At 39.4% G+C, this 13,128-nt stretch overlaps 5 non-coding genes across 5 annotated transcripts; all 5 read left to right on the top strand.

Moving 5' to 3' along the window:
- Positions 1 to 11,090: 11,090 nt before the first annotated feature.
- Positions 11,091 to 11,159, top strand: Trnaq-cug (transfer RNA glutamine (anticodon CUG)). The gene has a single exon. It is a non-coding gene; the product is annotated as a tRNA-Gln (tRNA).
- Positions 11,160 to 11,428: 269 nt separating this feature from the next.
- Positions 11,429 to 11,500, top strand: Trnaq-uug (transfer RNA glutamine (anticodon UUG)). Its single transcript has one exon. It is a non-coding gene; the product is annotated as a tRNA-Gln (tRNA).
- A 445-nt stretch (positions 11,501 to 11,945) lies between these two features.
- Positions 11,946 to 12,017, top strand: Trnaq-cug (transfer RNA glutamine (anticodon CUG)). Its single transcript has one exon. It is a non-coding gene; the product is annotated as a tRNA-Gln (tRNA).
- A 269-nt stretch (positions 12,018 to 12,286) lies between these two features.
- On the top strand, positions 12,287 to 12,358 carry Trnaq-uug (transfer RNA glutamine (anticodon UUG)). The gene has a single exon. It is a non-coding gene; the product is annotated as a tRNA-Gln (tRNA).
- Positions 12,359 to 12,788: 430 nt separating this feature from the next.
- On the top strand, positions 12,789 to 12,860 carry Trnaq-cug (transfer RNA glutamine (anticodon CUG)). Its single transcript has one exon. It is a non-coding gene; the product is annotated as a tRNA-Gln (tRNA).
- Positions 12,861 to 13,128: the final 268 nt, after the last annotated feature.

Raw genomic sequence — 13,128 nt, forward strand, 5'->3', positions numbered from 1 at the left:
TGGTCAAGAGGGGATATTGCTTAACCGCGAGAAAGCGAGACCGCGAGAAAGCGAGAAAGCGATGTCCCCTCTCGGCCACCATACATATCTCAGCTGTGGTCTTGAGACTGGTTCCACAAAGGCGATATGGTAAACCAAACGGCGATGTTACAGGTAAACCCGCGCGGTCGTATTGGCACAGGTTAAAGCTCAAACGACCTTTTTGGAATATGAAAGGCTGCACAGGTACAGTTGAAATGATCGTTCTGGCACAGGTAAAGCTCAAACGATCGTTCTGGCATGGAAAGGCTGCACAGGTAAAGTTCAAATGATCGTTCTGGCACAGGTAAATTTCAAACGATCGTTCTGGCATGGAAAGGATAGCACAGGTAAAGTCCAAACGATCGTTCTGGCATAGGTAAAGCTCAAACGATCGTTACGAAATCGTTATAGCACAGGTAAAGAAATGAAACTGCAATAAAACAGGTAAACTAAGTTTGCTTTATGATTGGCGTAAGTCAATGTCATGGTAATTTATGTTACTTAGCATCGGGGAGTATCCCTCCACAGAACAGGGTCCTAATCGGCAGAGAATGATGAAACGCACTAACGCATAGTTTGTTTCTTGTTTAACAACACTCAGCAATATTCTAACAACATGACGGCGGCCTGTACATAATCTAGACTAGACCAGACAACCCAGTGACTGATATAGTGAAGACCCGATCCACGCCGTCAGGGTACGATGACCTGCAATCAAATATAATCACCGAACCTGAAAATCCGATCCAGAAGGGGAAATAATATGGTATAAGGAACTGGGAGACAAATTGGAGTAATTGGTAAAGGTGACGTGAGTTGCAATTGGGTTTAACGTTTATATTGCACTTATATAGCGACGTGCATGTACGTGTATGTGTGTGTGGCTGCTTGAACTAGTCCGGACTGATGCCGATTTATAGTGCTACCCCACTGAGATACCATGCCGCAGTTTAACATGAATACCCCTTTCAGACACAGTATACTGACTCCGAGCCGATCAGTCCTTGTTTGAGCACCTTAATGCCGGGCGCCAAACGGGGTAACAACAAGTACCATCTTTTAACATCTTTTGGTATGACGCGGCCGGGGATCGAACCTTGAACGAACTACCACTAGACCACGGAGGCAGTACAAGTAATAAAACATGTATGACCCCGCAGATAATATGGAATACGGAACTGAGAGACAGACGACAAGTAATAAAACATGTCAGACCCCGCAGATAATATGGTATACGGATATGAGAGACAGGCGACAAGTAATAAAACATGTACGACTCCGCAGATAATATGGTATACGGAACTGAGAGACAGACGACAAGTAATAAAACATGTATGACCCCGCAGATAATATGGTATACGGAACCTAGAGACAGACAACAAAAGTAATAAAACTTGTATGACTCCGCAGAAAATATGGTATAGGGAACTGAGAGACAGGCGACAAGTAATAAAACATGTATGACCCCGCAGATAATATGGTATACGGAACTGAGAGACAGGCGACAAGTAATAAGACATGTATGACCCCGCAGATAATATGGTATACGGAACTGAGAGACAGGCGACAAGTAATAAAACATGTATGACCCCGCAGATAATATGGTATACGGAACTGAGAGACAGACGACAAGTAATAAAACATGTATGACCCCGCAGATAATATGGTATACGGAACTGAGAGACAGGCGACAAGTAATAAGACATGTATGACCCCGCAGATAATATGGTATACGGATATGAGAGACAGGCGACAAGTAATAAAACATGTATGACTCCGCAGATAATATGGTATACGGAACTGAGAGACAGGCGACAAGTAATAAAACATGTATGACTCCGCAGATAATATGGTATACGGAACTGAGAGACAGGCGACAAGTAATAAAACATGTATGACTCCGCAGATAATATGGTATACGGAACTGAGAGACAGGCGACAAGTAATAAAACATGTAAGACTCCGCAGATAATATGGTATACGGAACCTAGAGACAGACAACAAAAGTAATAAAACATGTATGACTCCGCAGATAATATGGTATACGGAACTGAGAGACAGACAACAAAAGTAATAAAACATGTATGACTCCGCAGATAATATGGTATACGGAACTGAGAGACAGGCGACAAGTAATAAAACATGTATGACTCCTCAGATAATATGGTATACGGAACTGAGAGACAGGCGACAAGTAATAAAACAGAGGGTGGAGAAGGACGACGCTGTAACGTTGATTTCTTTTGTCTGATGCCCTCGTCTCACGCAGATTCAAACAATTATATCTCGGTCTTTGAACATTGGGTGGACAAGTAATTCATTTTCCCAATTATCTGCTCAACGTGTAGCCAGACTTAGGTTAGGGGCAGATCAACTATAGTCATATGAAACCTCGGCTGTTCTTTAACTTATTTTAAGTAGTATATACATAACGTACCTCATAAGAAAGAATATACTTGAAAAATTGATTTGACCAAAACAGTACAACTGTTATCCAAACGTTACTAGGCTGAAGTCGGAACACTGCAAACTTAAGCTCCAAAAACACAACTATGAAACCCGTATCAAATACATCACCATCGTATGACCATTTCTGAAACATGGGTGTATATTTTCTTTTGCCCGACAGTATATAGCCCACGTTATGAGGAAAACAGATACAAAATACACGCGATATACGTGAACATTATACAATCACTGTTCATGTATGTACGCTCAGGGGAACATCTGATAAACCCCAATTACTCACAACCTGTTGTTGAATGCGAATCAATGTCATTGACTGTATCTTTTATACAGGGAAATTGCTTCTAATATGTGTCATTACAGCAACAGACTGCATTCAACTTGCCTACTTGATATAATTAATGTGCATGAATATCAACTCGACCTTAGGCTACATGACATTAATGTACGTGTTCTACTCAACAGAGGTAGGTTCAAGGCATTAGTCACTGGTTCTACCATCTGTCGGAAACATACAATCACAAAACGAAAAATTCAAAACAGTATTAATTGAATTAGGAAACGTACACCTTTATGGAAAACAACTCCTGGTTTATTGCATATATCAACGTTTCGACGTAGATTCTTACACCGCTATCAAGCTGGTGTGACAACAACCAAGTGATGAGAGGTATATATCGCGCGGAAAACTACGTTAAATCTTAAATACCCGGAAGGTTCTGGGTCTTCCCTTGCTAAATGTAGGTGCGGTGTTACTCCTTTTCAAATTGAAACCGGGCGATAAGAGAACCTTCCTGTCGATCAACGTACATGCCCCTTATCTAATAACAGTGTGACAGAATACTGTGTATATGTTTTATTGAATTGTCCTGTTTTTTGATGACTTGCGTTTTAATCTTTTGCAAAATGCCTGTTATTTTAATAGTTCATTTAAAATATTTCAAAGTTAAAGCAGCTATGCTTTTTAATGTCCAGTGAAAACTACAAAAACAACTACCCAAAACCTGCTTTTTTATTTTACAACGAGTGAGTGAGCTGGGTTTAACGCCGCTTTTAACAGTATTCCAGTCATATCACGGCGTTATTTTACAACGAAGGAGAAACATGTTTTATCACTGATGTTATTATAGTCCTTGTATATAGGTTGTATATTATCTTTTACTACAGTCTCTCATAATTTCATAAGGAATGGCTTATGTATTTTAATCCAAAGGTGTGATTTTAATGTAATAATGGTGTACAGCGGGATGGGACTAAAATAAAATACCCGTCTGTCTGTCTATGCATGATATGTTGTGATCAGAAGCAGATTAACATTAGCAACAGGTAATAGAAGTAGCACACAGACAATTGGATGCAGCCAGAAGCACAGTTAGAAGTGCAGGGGAGTGAATACTGAGCACTGATAGCGAATACGTGCAAAGTGTCATGGCTGCGCCCATTACACCGGTGACCTCACCGACAGAGTGACACAACTCGCAGAAAGAGGGGCTCCTCTGTTCAATACGAGTTCTAAATGTGACATCGGTTGTGATGGTGAAAAGATAAATGCTGCCCTATCGCATGCATGTTTACACATTAACCAGATACTCATGGATTACAAATGGCAGAAACAGAAAGTCGATCCACGGTGAACAGTGGCGTTAAAGTCATGCTCAATTTTCTTTTGTCGGAATTTAAAGGAGTGTAAACCACTTTATCAGTAGAATGAGGCATGTTATGAGGCAAATTTGGAAAGAAAATGAACTTAATCCAAAGCTACATGAATTTGAAAATAATGTTACAGGGGTGGAAAGATTATACTGTGAGGCAAGTAACAAATCTAATGAAGTAGATAAAATTACCACAACTGTCATTCTTAGAAATTTACTTGAACGGACTGAAGAAAGGCACCACCAAAATTTACTGAAAATAGATCTTTAGCTTTAATCAGAGATAGACTTTAGCTCAGTGATATTAGACGTTCCTGTGTAGAGAGAAAGCAATAAAGGGGAAAGACCCAGGGTGTGGCTGTAGCTTGTGTCGAATCCTAAAAGCAGAAAGAGACGATGATAATGCCTAAGAAACACCTAATATATCGAGGATATTTCATGTGTCGAGTGAAATATCATGTTTCGCTCATCGAGTGACTGGGGGAAATGAGATATTTTCACTCGTCACGAGATGAGAGAAACATGATATTTCACTCGACACATGACATATCTTATTTATTATATACTTTTTTGTGTAGCTGTCTACCGGGAATTTTATTATTTCATTATAAATGTAAAAAGTAAATTCTCCCTACACACAGGGACGGTTCACCACCCCTTGTATATGCGACTAAAAAGTAGTTTTGTGTTTGCAAAATCTTAAAAAAAATATATAAACAAAAGTAACAAAAAATTATTTAGGGGCACGACATTTCTGTGTCATACATTACATACCAAATCCACTTTAACAAAAAATATACTTGAAAACTACCAAAACGCGGTTGGAAGCTAAAGAATACACGCTGGTCAAGTAACAAACATGGCCATTTGCAAAACGAACAGTATCGATTGACGAGTTAAGTGAGAAATTTACAGTGTATAGTGAACATTTTCTGGAGAATAACGAACAGACGCGATATTAACTCCATTAATGACCATATGTCGTTATTTTGCCTCGTCAATGTGGAACTAAAGTGATAACGAAGTCAACAGTTTGTGTTCGAGCCAGACACTTATGATAAAGGGAGACAATTTGAGGGGAGGCCACTCTTCTTTGACAATAGTTCTTTCAAAGTGTTATTTTCACAGCAGTGAAATATCCATCATTATTTTCACTGAAATGAAAATATCACTTTCCTCAACTTCAGAAAACTCAGTCTTGTACACTTAAGTATATGATAAATTGAAACTCATGCCGCCTTTGAATCAAGTGTACGCAATTCCAATATGAGAACACTTCTCTACGAGCTCGGCAAACATGATGAACCTAATGTGACAAAGGAAGGATTTATCACAAACAAATGTAAGAAATGATATCTCGGGAGTCCTGCTTGTAGGAGGTTGGTCCACTCTGAAGACTGACAACAATTTTAGGTCGAATGTAGTAAGCTCTTTCAACTTTGATATTTAATATGCATGTATATGCAAAAGGTTTATGAAAAAGAAAGAAGAAATACTTTTGGATGGATTCACATGGTTTGGCCACAACCGAGATTAGATTCACCATAGAGCAAGACGGGGTTCTGATGGTGTGGCAGCGTTATTTAATTATCACTTCCTGTCCGCACCATTCGTGACCAACTCGTGTTATTCCGGGACAAGCCGAATAGCGACTCGTGTCCATCTCATTGCCATTTTTTGAGACTTGGTTCCGTCTAAGTGCAAACGGGCATAGCTAAAAGAATTGGCAACTCGTTTTGTAATGATTCACGTATATTTCCCCCATATATCGTATATATTCCAGATGCTATTGAAAACACATCGGAACTTTCAGTATTATACAGTATGATTGAACACATTTAACTGTATCTTGGGTATATTTTTAGCTGCAAGACATATGTAAAATCAAAAAGATTTCCTGAGGGATTCTTTGATCAAAGTTCTTGAATTCATACGCGCATTCTGATTGGTTTGTCGTATTTTCGCACATCGAGAGGGGGGCGAGTCTTCTTGCAGGTTACGGAAAGGGGCGAGTGGTGACGAATGTGTCCGCAAATAACATCGAAGTTCTTAATAATGAAGTAGAAGATAACTCGAGGCTGAATTTGACAGACTAAACACCGAACGCAGACTAAACACTTCTGATGGAGACTACATTGAGTAGCGTAATGCAGAGGGGAAAGGGCTTCACTTTGAGCCCCGTGTATTATTTAAATACTGCTATCCGAGACACTGTAAAGTAGTATGTAGGTAGATAAAATACCAGTCTATAGATGTAAACACATTTGATGATACACATATGAGGTTTAAGTTGATTTTGACAGTCCGGGCCACGTCGGACCAAAAACAAGCGAAACACTTCTGATAGAGACAATGTTGAGAATGTGGAGGGAAAAGGGCCTCACTTTGTGCACCCTGTTTTTTTTACATACCGCGATCTGAGACACTATCAAGTGATATATAGGTAGATATAATACTAATATAATACATTTGATGATACATCCGTGAGTTTAAAGTTGATTTTGACAGCCCGGGCCAACCATCAACTTTTAACGGTTAAAAGAAATGACGACTGTGTTCTTTGTCTGTTATCAACGTCAACAGCATGTCTATGGCTATTCATTAGAATCTATTTTTAATTGGAAATAAATTCATTTTGACTTTTAGTTTAAGAAATAAGTAAATGAGTTAAAATGATGATGAAAATGACTCTTTTATCGGCATTGTGAAAACAATTCTTTAAAAAATTATCAATAATATGTCAATAGGAGTATGCGTACAACTGCCTTCCATTAACTCTGTTCTTCATATAAATTGAGTCCCCTCACTGATCAATAAATTATTGATCAGTAGACCTCAAAGCGAACTTCCTGAATTTCAAGTGAAAATATTGTTGTTACTTGAAGGTTATTTTGGCTGTTGGTGATGAGAACCTCACACCAATGTGACTAGGGTCATGATATATAAAGGAAAGATTTTACATCCTCTGGTGAGTTGCTGAAATTCAAATGAATAAAGGCAGACAGACATTTTCTCCAATTTTGGAAAAAGAAGAAGTAAAAGATGCCATTACCTTTAGGGAGTGGTCATTTATTACATGGTGGGGTTGGTCAGAGGTTTTTGAATCACTCATATGCTGAAAATAATTACCCTCCCCTAAATGCTTGTCGTGAATATGTTTGGATGACCCTTCACTTGTCCTTGTACATTTTTCCTGATCCTCACCAAATATGTGTATTATTTTTTTTATGACACTCCCCTGATTCCCTCTGACCTGACCCCCCCAAAAAAACACAAAAAACACCAAACAACAACAACAACACAACAACAACAAAACAAACAACAACAACAACAAAACACCAAAAAAAAAAACCAAAAAAACCCACCGCACCGCACCGCACCGCACCGCACCGCACCGCACCGCACCGCACCGCACCGCACCGCACCTAAATAGACCGGTCCCATGTCAGAAGAAGTAGGCCAATACTGAAGTAGACTTTTGAACAGATTCAGAACTAAACTTGTAAGAAAGGTTGAACATATTTTATGATACTTCAACGAAACGTAAAACTGAATAAAACAGTATTATTTAATCATAATACCTGAAACATGTTGTTCCTTCAAATGACATGTCACAAGTGTCGGTCGCTTTATAAGCAAGAACATACTGAAGGATAAATGTGAAACAAAATATCCAGGTACAATTTTCAGCACCCCCCATTAAATACCGTTTGCGCCAATGATATACAGTCACGTCCAATGCATTTCCTCTTCTTATGCAACTGTACTCTATGCACCTTAAGGGAGCGGTGTGTCAAATGTGTTCACTGATATATAATATAAGGGACTGTAAAACAAACTTCAGTTAAGCCATTCTAGTTAAAGTTCAGTTATTTGAAAGGCATTACTTAGAATTTGACCGATGACAAAGTAGACACAATTTATGGATAACAACTTCTTTAATACTGTAAAGTTTCAACGGTACAACAGTATAAGGATCTATGCCGAAACGCCGTATTTACAGTATTTACAGTCGTTATACATAAATTATGTCTACTTTGTAGTTAAAGTAAGTCTCGCCGCTTTGAAAGTTCGGCAATGTGAACGTGATGTGTTCCTCTGCAGTTAGGCATTTGGGCGTGGTACGTAATTTCTTTCCGTGTCGAAAACAAGTTGAATACTGCTAAATTTGATATGCAGGGAAGTTGTGTACTTAACCAGAGTCAGAGTATATATTGCATAGACTAAACACTGGTTATCCTGGTTGATTTACTTCTCGGTCGGCATAAGGGAATTCAACACATATGATGATATCAAAGACTCTTTCTACCCTGTCTATTGAATTGTCCATTTTTATATGCACTGACAAGTCTATCAGTTTAATGCGTCAACACTTTCCTCAGGCTGATAATATTCAAATGATAATGAAAGTATCATGAAATGAACAAAGCTGACATAATCGTGTGTATTTTCCTCAAATAAGATATGACTAAAAACCTGGTTCAATGTGACAATAGTTTGGGTTGTTTGTTTTTTATGATTGTTTATACGACAACAGCTTGTGAATTTGTGAAGCATGGTTAAATCCTTGCATGTACTGTTTCCATCACTGAAACCCAATAATGCGGTTCATTACCACTGGAGACCCGTGAAGATCCGGGGTAGAATAGATCTTCAGCAATCCATGCTTGCTGTAAAAGGCGACTATGGTTGTCGTAAGAGGCGACAAACGGGATCGGGTGGTCAGGCTCGCTGACTTGGTTCATGCATGGCATCGACCCCAAATACGTGGATCGATGCTCATGATGTCAATCACTGGATTGTCTGGTCCAAACTTGATCATTTACAGTCCGCCGTCACATAGCTGGAACATTGCTGAGTGCGGCGTTAAACAACAAAAACACAAACAAACAAACATTACCACTGGAGATAGAACTGTCTCGATTCTGAAGCCCACCGACTCCACTACTGGAACGTTAATGCCGTTATTTTTACTTGAAGACTACCGAAAGATGAACGTCATTTTCTGGAAACGTGTCCGTTATGTTCCGAATATGTATGGAACCAAGCAAATATAGTTAACCCTACATTGTACAACCCGACCTCTTTTGATCAGATTATATTTCTGATGCAGTGTGACCAATTATGTAAAGCTTTGGCCGCTACCGTAGAGATTGGCGTCCATGTTTCAACGTAGACAAAGAATTGTATTATAATCACCTGGTGATAACTTCAGAATTAATGCTTATTGCGTTGTGATGTGTTAGCAATCAACAGGCATTAACACATAGTTAGTCCGAATAGTGTGTTCGGCGCTTGCGCAAAATACGCATATGTCGGAAAACGCACGTTAAAACCCAAAGTAAGTGAGTGAGGTGAGTTGAAATTGGGTTTAACGTCGCGTCCAAGATTCTTGCGCTTATATAGCGACGTGCATGCACGTGTATGTGTGGCTGCTTGAACTAGTCCGGACTGATGCCTATTTATAGTGCTAGCACACTGAGATATCATGCCGCAGTTTAACATAAATACCCCACTGAGACACAGTATACTGACTCCGAGCCGACCAGTCCTTGTTTTAGCCCTGTAATGCCGAGCGCCAGACAGGGCAATACAAATACCATCTTTAAACGTCTCTTTGGTATGACGCGGCCGGGAATCGAACCCCGGACCTTCCGCTCTCCGGGCGGACGCTCTACCACTAGACCACGGAGGCGGTCAAACCAAGTATGTAAGCGTTATGCTCAGTGATATACGTTCTGTACTGTGATCGGGCAGAGGTGCAAAATCTCTAATATATATTATTTCACCCCTGTATTTAAATACGGCGAACAGTGGCATTATATAATAGTATTTAGGTAGATATGATACTAGTCTATGGATGTAAACACATTTGATTATACATCTGTGAGGTTTAAGTGGCTTTTAACCGCCCGGGCTAAGTAGGACCGAGCACTTGTGATGGAGACTGGAGTATAGCGAAAATGGATTCACTTTGAGCAACGTGTTTGCTTTAATTACGATGAATAGTGACATTATAAAGTGGTATTTGGGTAGATAACACTAGTCTATAGTTGTAAACACGTTTGATGATACATCAAGGACGTTTAAGTTGCTTTTAGCCGCCCGGGCCAAGTCGGACTTTAGATTTGCATGTGAATGCACCGAGATACAAGGGAAAGTGCCATATGCTTAATGCCATATATTATTTCACTTTATCCTCGCATATAATTAGATACAGCCATATGGGACAGGTGGAAATTTGTATCACGATAGTTGGAAGTATTCGATACGTTTCAAATCCTATTTCGTTTAACGATTGCTCTTCTACATCTAAACTATATCAGCCAGGCTCACAGACTGCTCGACTTTCAGAAGTTCAAGCGATTCACTCGCAATGACTTAATTATATTGCACGTTTCTTGTTTGTGATTGTTCATTATGTGATTGTCCTATGTGTAAGTTGCATTATTAAAATGTAGGTATTATCGTCGATTATGGAGTACTTAGTCAAAATATTGGTTTGCCCGTCGACTGTAAGGCACGACATTTTTGTAAAGTAGAAAATTGCTGAAGTGCGTGAAACATACACGCCAATGACTTCAGCAAACGAAGGCCACTTTCATTAGCGATTATGGCCGTTTTGAAATCACAGCGTCTGAAATATAAATTTCTTAACTACAGTTGAAAAGAAAACCAAATCAGATGGGTAATGATATCCATAAAAAGACAGTATCGAACACTCCTGGCAAGAGAGAAGACAGAAATGAAATAGCAAGAAAAAACTACTGCTTGAGTTTATGAGATACTTTAAAGTGTAGCACATATGTCCGGCGCGTGTACAACTTGCACCACGCCAGAACTACACCTTGACTTATCATTCATCATATTTGACAAGTGTGATAATGGGACAGTCACACGCCTCTCTGCAGAAGGGATTTGGAGTAAGTTGTAATACCCAAGACTTTCAGTGTAATGGTGTAATGGTTAGCACTCTGGACTCTGAATCCAGCGATCCGAGTTCAAATCTCGGTAGAACCTACAGCCTTCTTTTGGAGGATTTTGAAGATGATTTTCATCTGGCATTCACAACCACTAAAAAGTCAGCAAACTGCTTTGGACAAGTAAAACTACCTTTACACATCTACATCACTCACACAATTGTTATGTCAAACAGTAATCCCACCTTAATGATTTTACATCAATCCAGTACATGATAAATGACAAACACACACAAGAGTGTGTCCCCAGTTGATTGCTCTTGATTCCATTGTCAAATTATTGATACGCATTATACACGTCCGTCAACTGGTCCCATGGTGTAATGGTTAGCACTCTGGACTTTGAATCCAGCGATCCGAGTTCAAATCTCGGTGGGACCTACTTTTTTAAAAATAGAATATTGCCAAATTCCCGAAGTGCGTGAAAGATACGCGCCAATGACTTCAGCAAACGAAGGCCACTTTCATTGATGATTATGGCCGTTTTGAAATCACAGCGTCTGAAATATACATTTCTTAACTACAGTTGAAAAGAAAACCAAATCAGATGGGTAATGATATCCATAAAAAGACAGTATCGAGCACCTCTGGCAAGAGAGAAGACAGAAATGAAATAGCGAGAAAAAACTACTAATTGAGTTTGTGGGCCACTTTAAAGTGTAGCACATATGTCCGGCGCGTGTACAACTTGCATCACGCTAGAAACTACACCTTGACACATCATTCATCATATCTGACAAGTCCGATAATGGAACAGTCACATGCATCTCTGCAGAAGGGATTTGGAGTAAGTTGTAATACCCAAGACTTTCAATGTGAAATAAGCGGTTCTATGGTGTAATGGTTAGCACTCTGGACTCTGAATACAGCGATCCGAGTTCAAATCTCGGTAGAACCTACAGCCTTCTTTTGGAGGATTTTGAAGATGATTTTCATCTGGCATTCACAACCACTAAAAAGTCAGCAAACTGCTTTGGACAAGTAAAACTACCTTTACACATCTACATCACTCACACAATTGTTATATCAAACAGTAATCCCACCTTAATGATTTTTCATCAATCCAGTACATGATAAATGACAAACACACACAAGAGTGTGTCCCCAGTTGATTGCTCTTGATTCCATTGTCAAATTATTGATACGCATTATACACGTCCGTCAACTGGTCCCATGGTGTAATGGTTAGCACTCTGGACTTTGAATCCAGCGATCCGAGTTCAAATCTCGGTGGGACCTACTTTTTTAAAAACAGAATATTGCCAAATTCCCGAAGTGCGTGAAAGATACGCGCCAATGACTTCAGCAAACAAAGGCCACTTTCATTGATGATTATGGCCGTTTTGAAATCACAGCGTCTGAAATATACATTTCTTAACTACAGTTGAAAAGAAAACCAAATCAGATGGGTAATGATATCCATAAAAAGACAGTATCGAGCACCTCTGGCAAGAGAGAAGACAGAAATGAAATAGCGAGAAAAAAACTACTAATTGAGTTTGTGGGCCACTTTAAAGTGTAGCACATATGTCCGGCGCGTGTACAACTTGCATCACGCTAGAAACTACACCTTGACACATCATTCATCATATCTGACAAGTCACATGCATCTCTGCAGAAGGGATTTGGAGTAAGTTGTAATACCCAAGACTTTCAATGTGAAATAAGCGGTTCTATGGTGTAATGGTTAGCACTCTGGACTCTGAATCCAGCGATCCGAGTTCATATCTCGGTAGAACCTACAGTCTTCTTTTGGAGGATTTTGAAGATGATTTTCATCTGGCATTCACAACCACTAAAAAGTCAGCAAACTGCTTTGGACAAGTAAAACTACCTTTACACATCTACATCACTCACACAATTGTTATGTCAAACAGTAATCCCACCTTAATGATTTTTCATCAATCCAGTACATGATAAATGACAAACACACACAAGAGTGTGTCCCCAGTTGATTGCTCTTGATTCCATTGTCAAATTATTGATACGCATTATACACGTCCGTCAAC

The sequence above is a fragment of the Haliotis cracherodii genome, unplaced genomic scaffold (genome assembly GCF_022045235.1).
Source record: "Haliotis cracherodii isolate W230 unplaced genomic scaffold, xgHalCrac1.p SCAF_15, whole genome shotgun sequence".
In the NCBI taxonomy this organism is placed as follows: Eukaryota; Metazoa; Mollusca; class Gastropoda; order Lepetellida; family Haliotidae; genus Haliotis; species Haliotis cracherodii.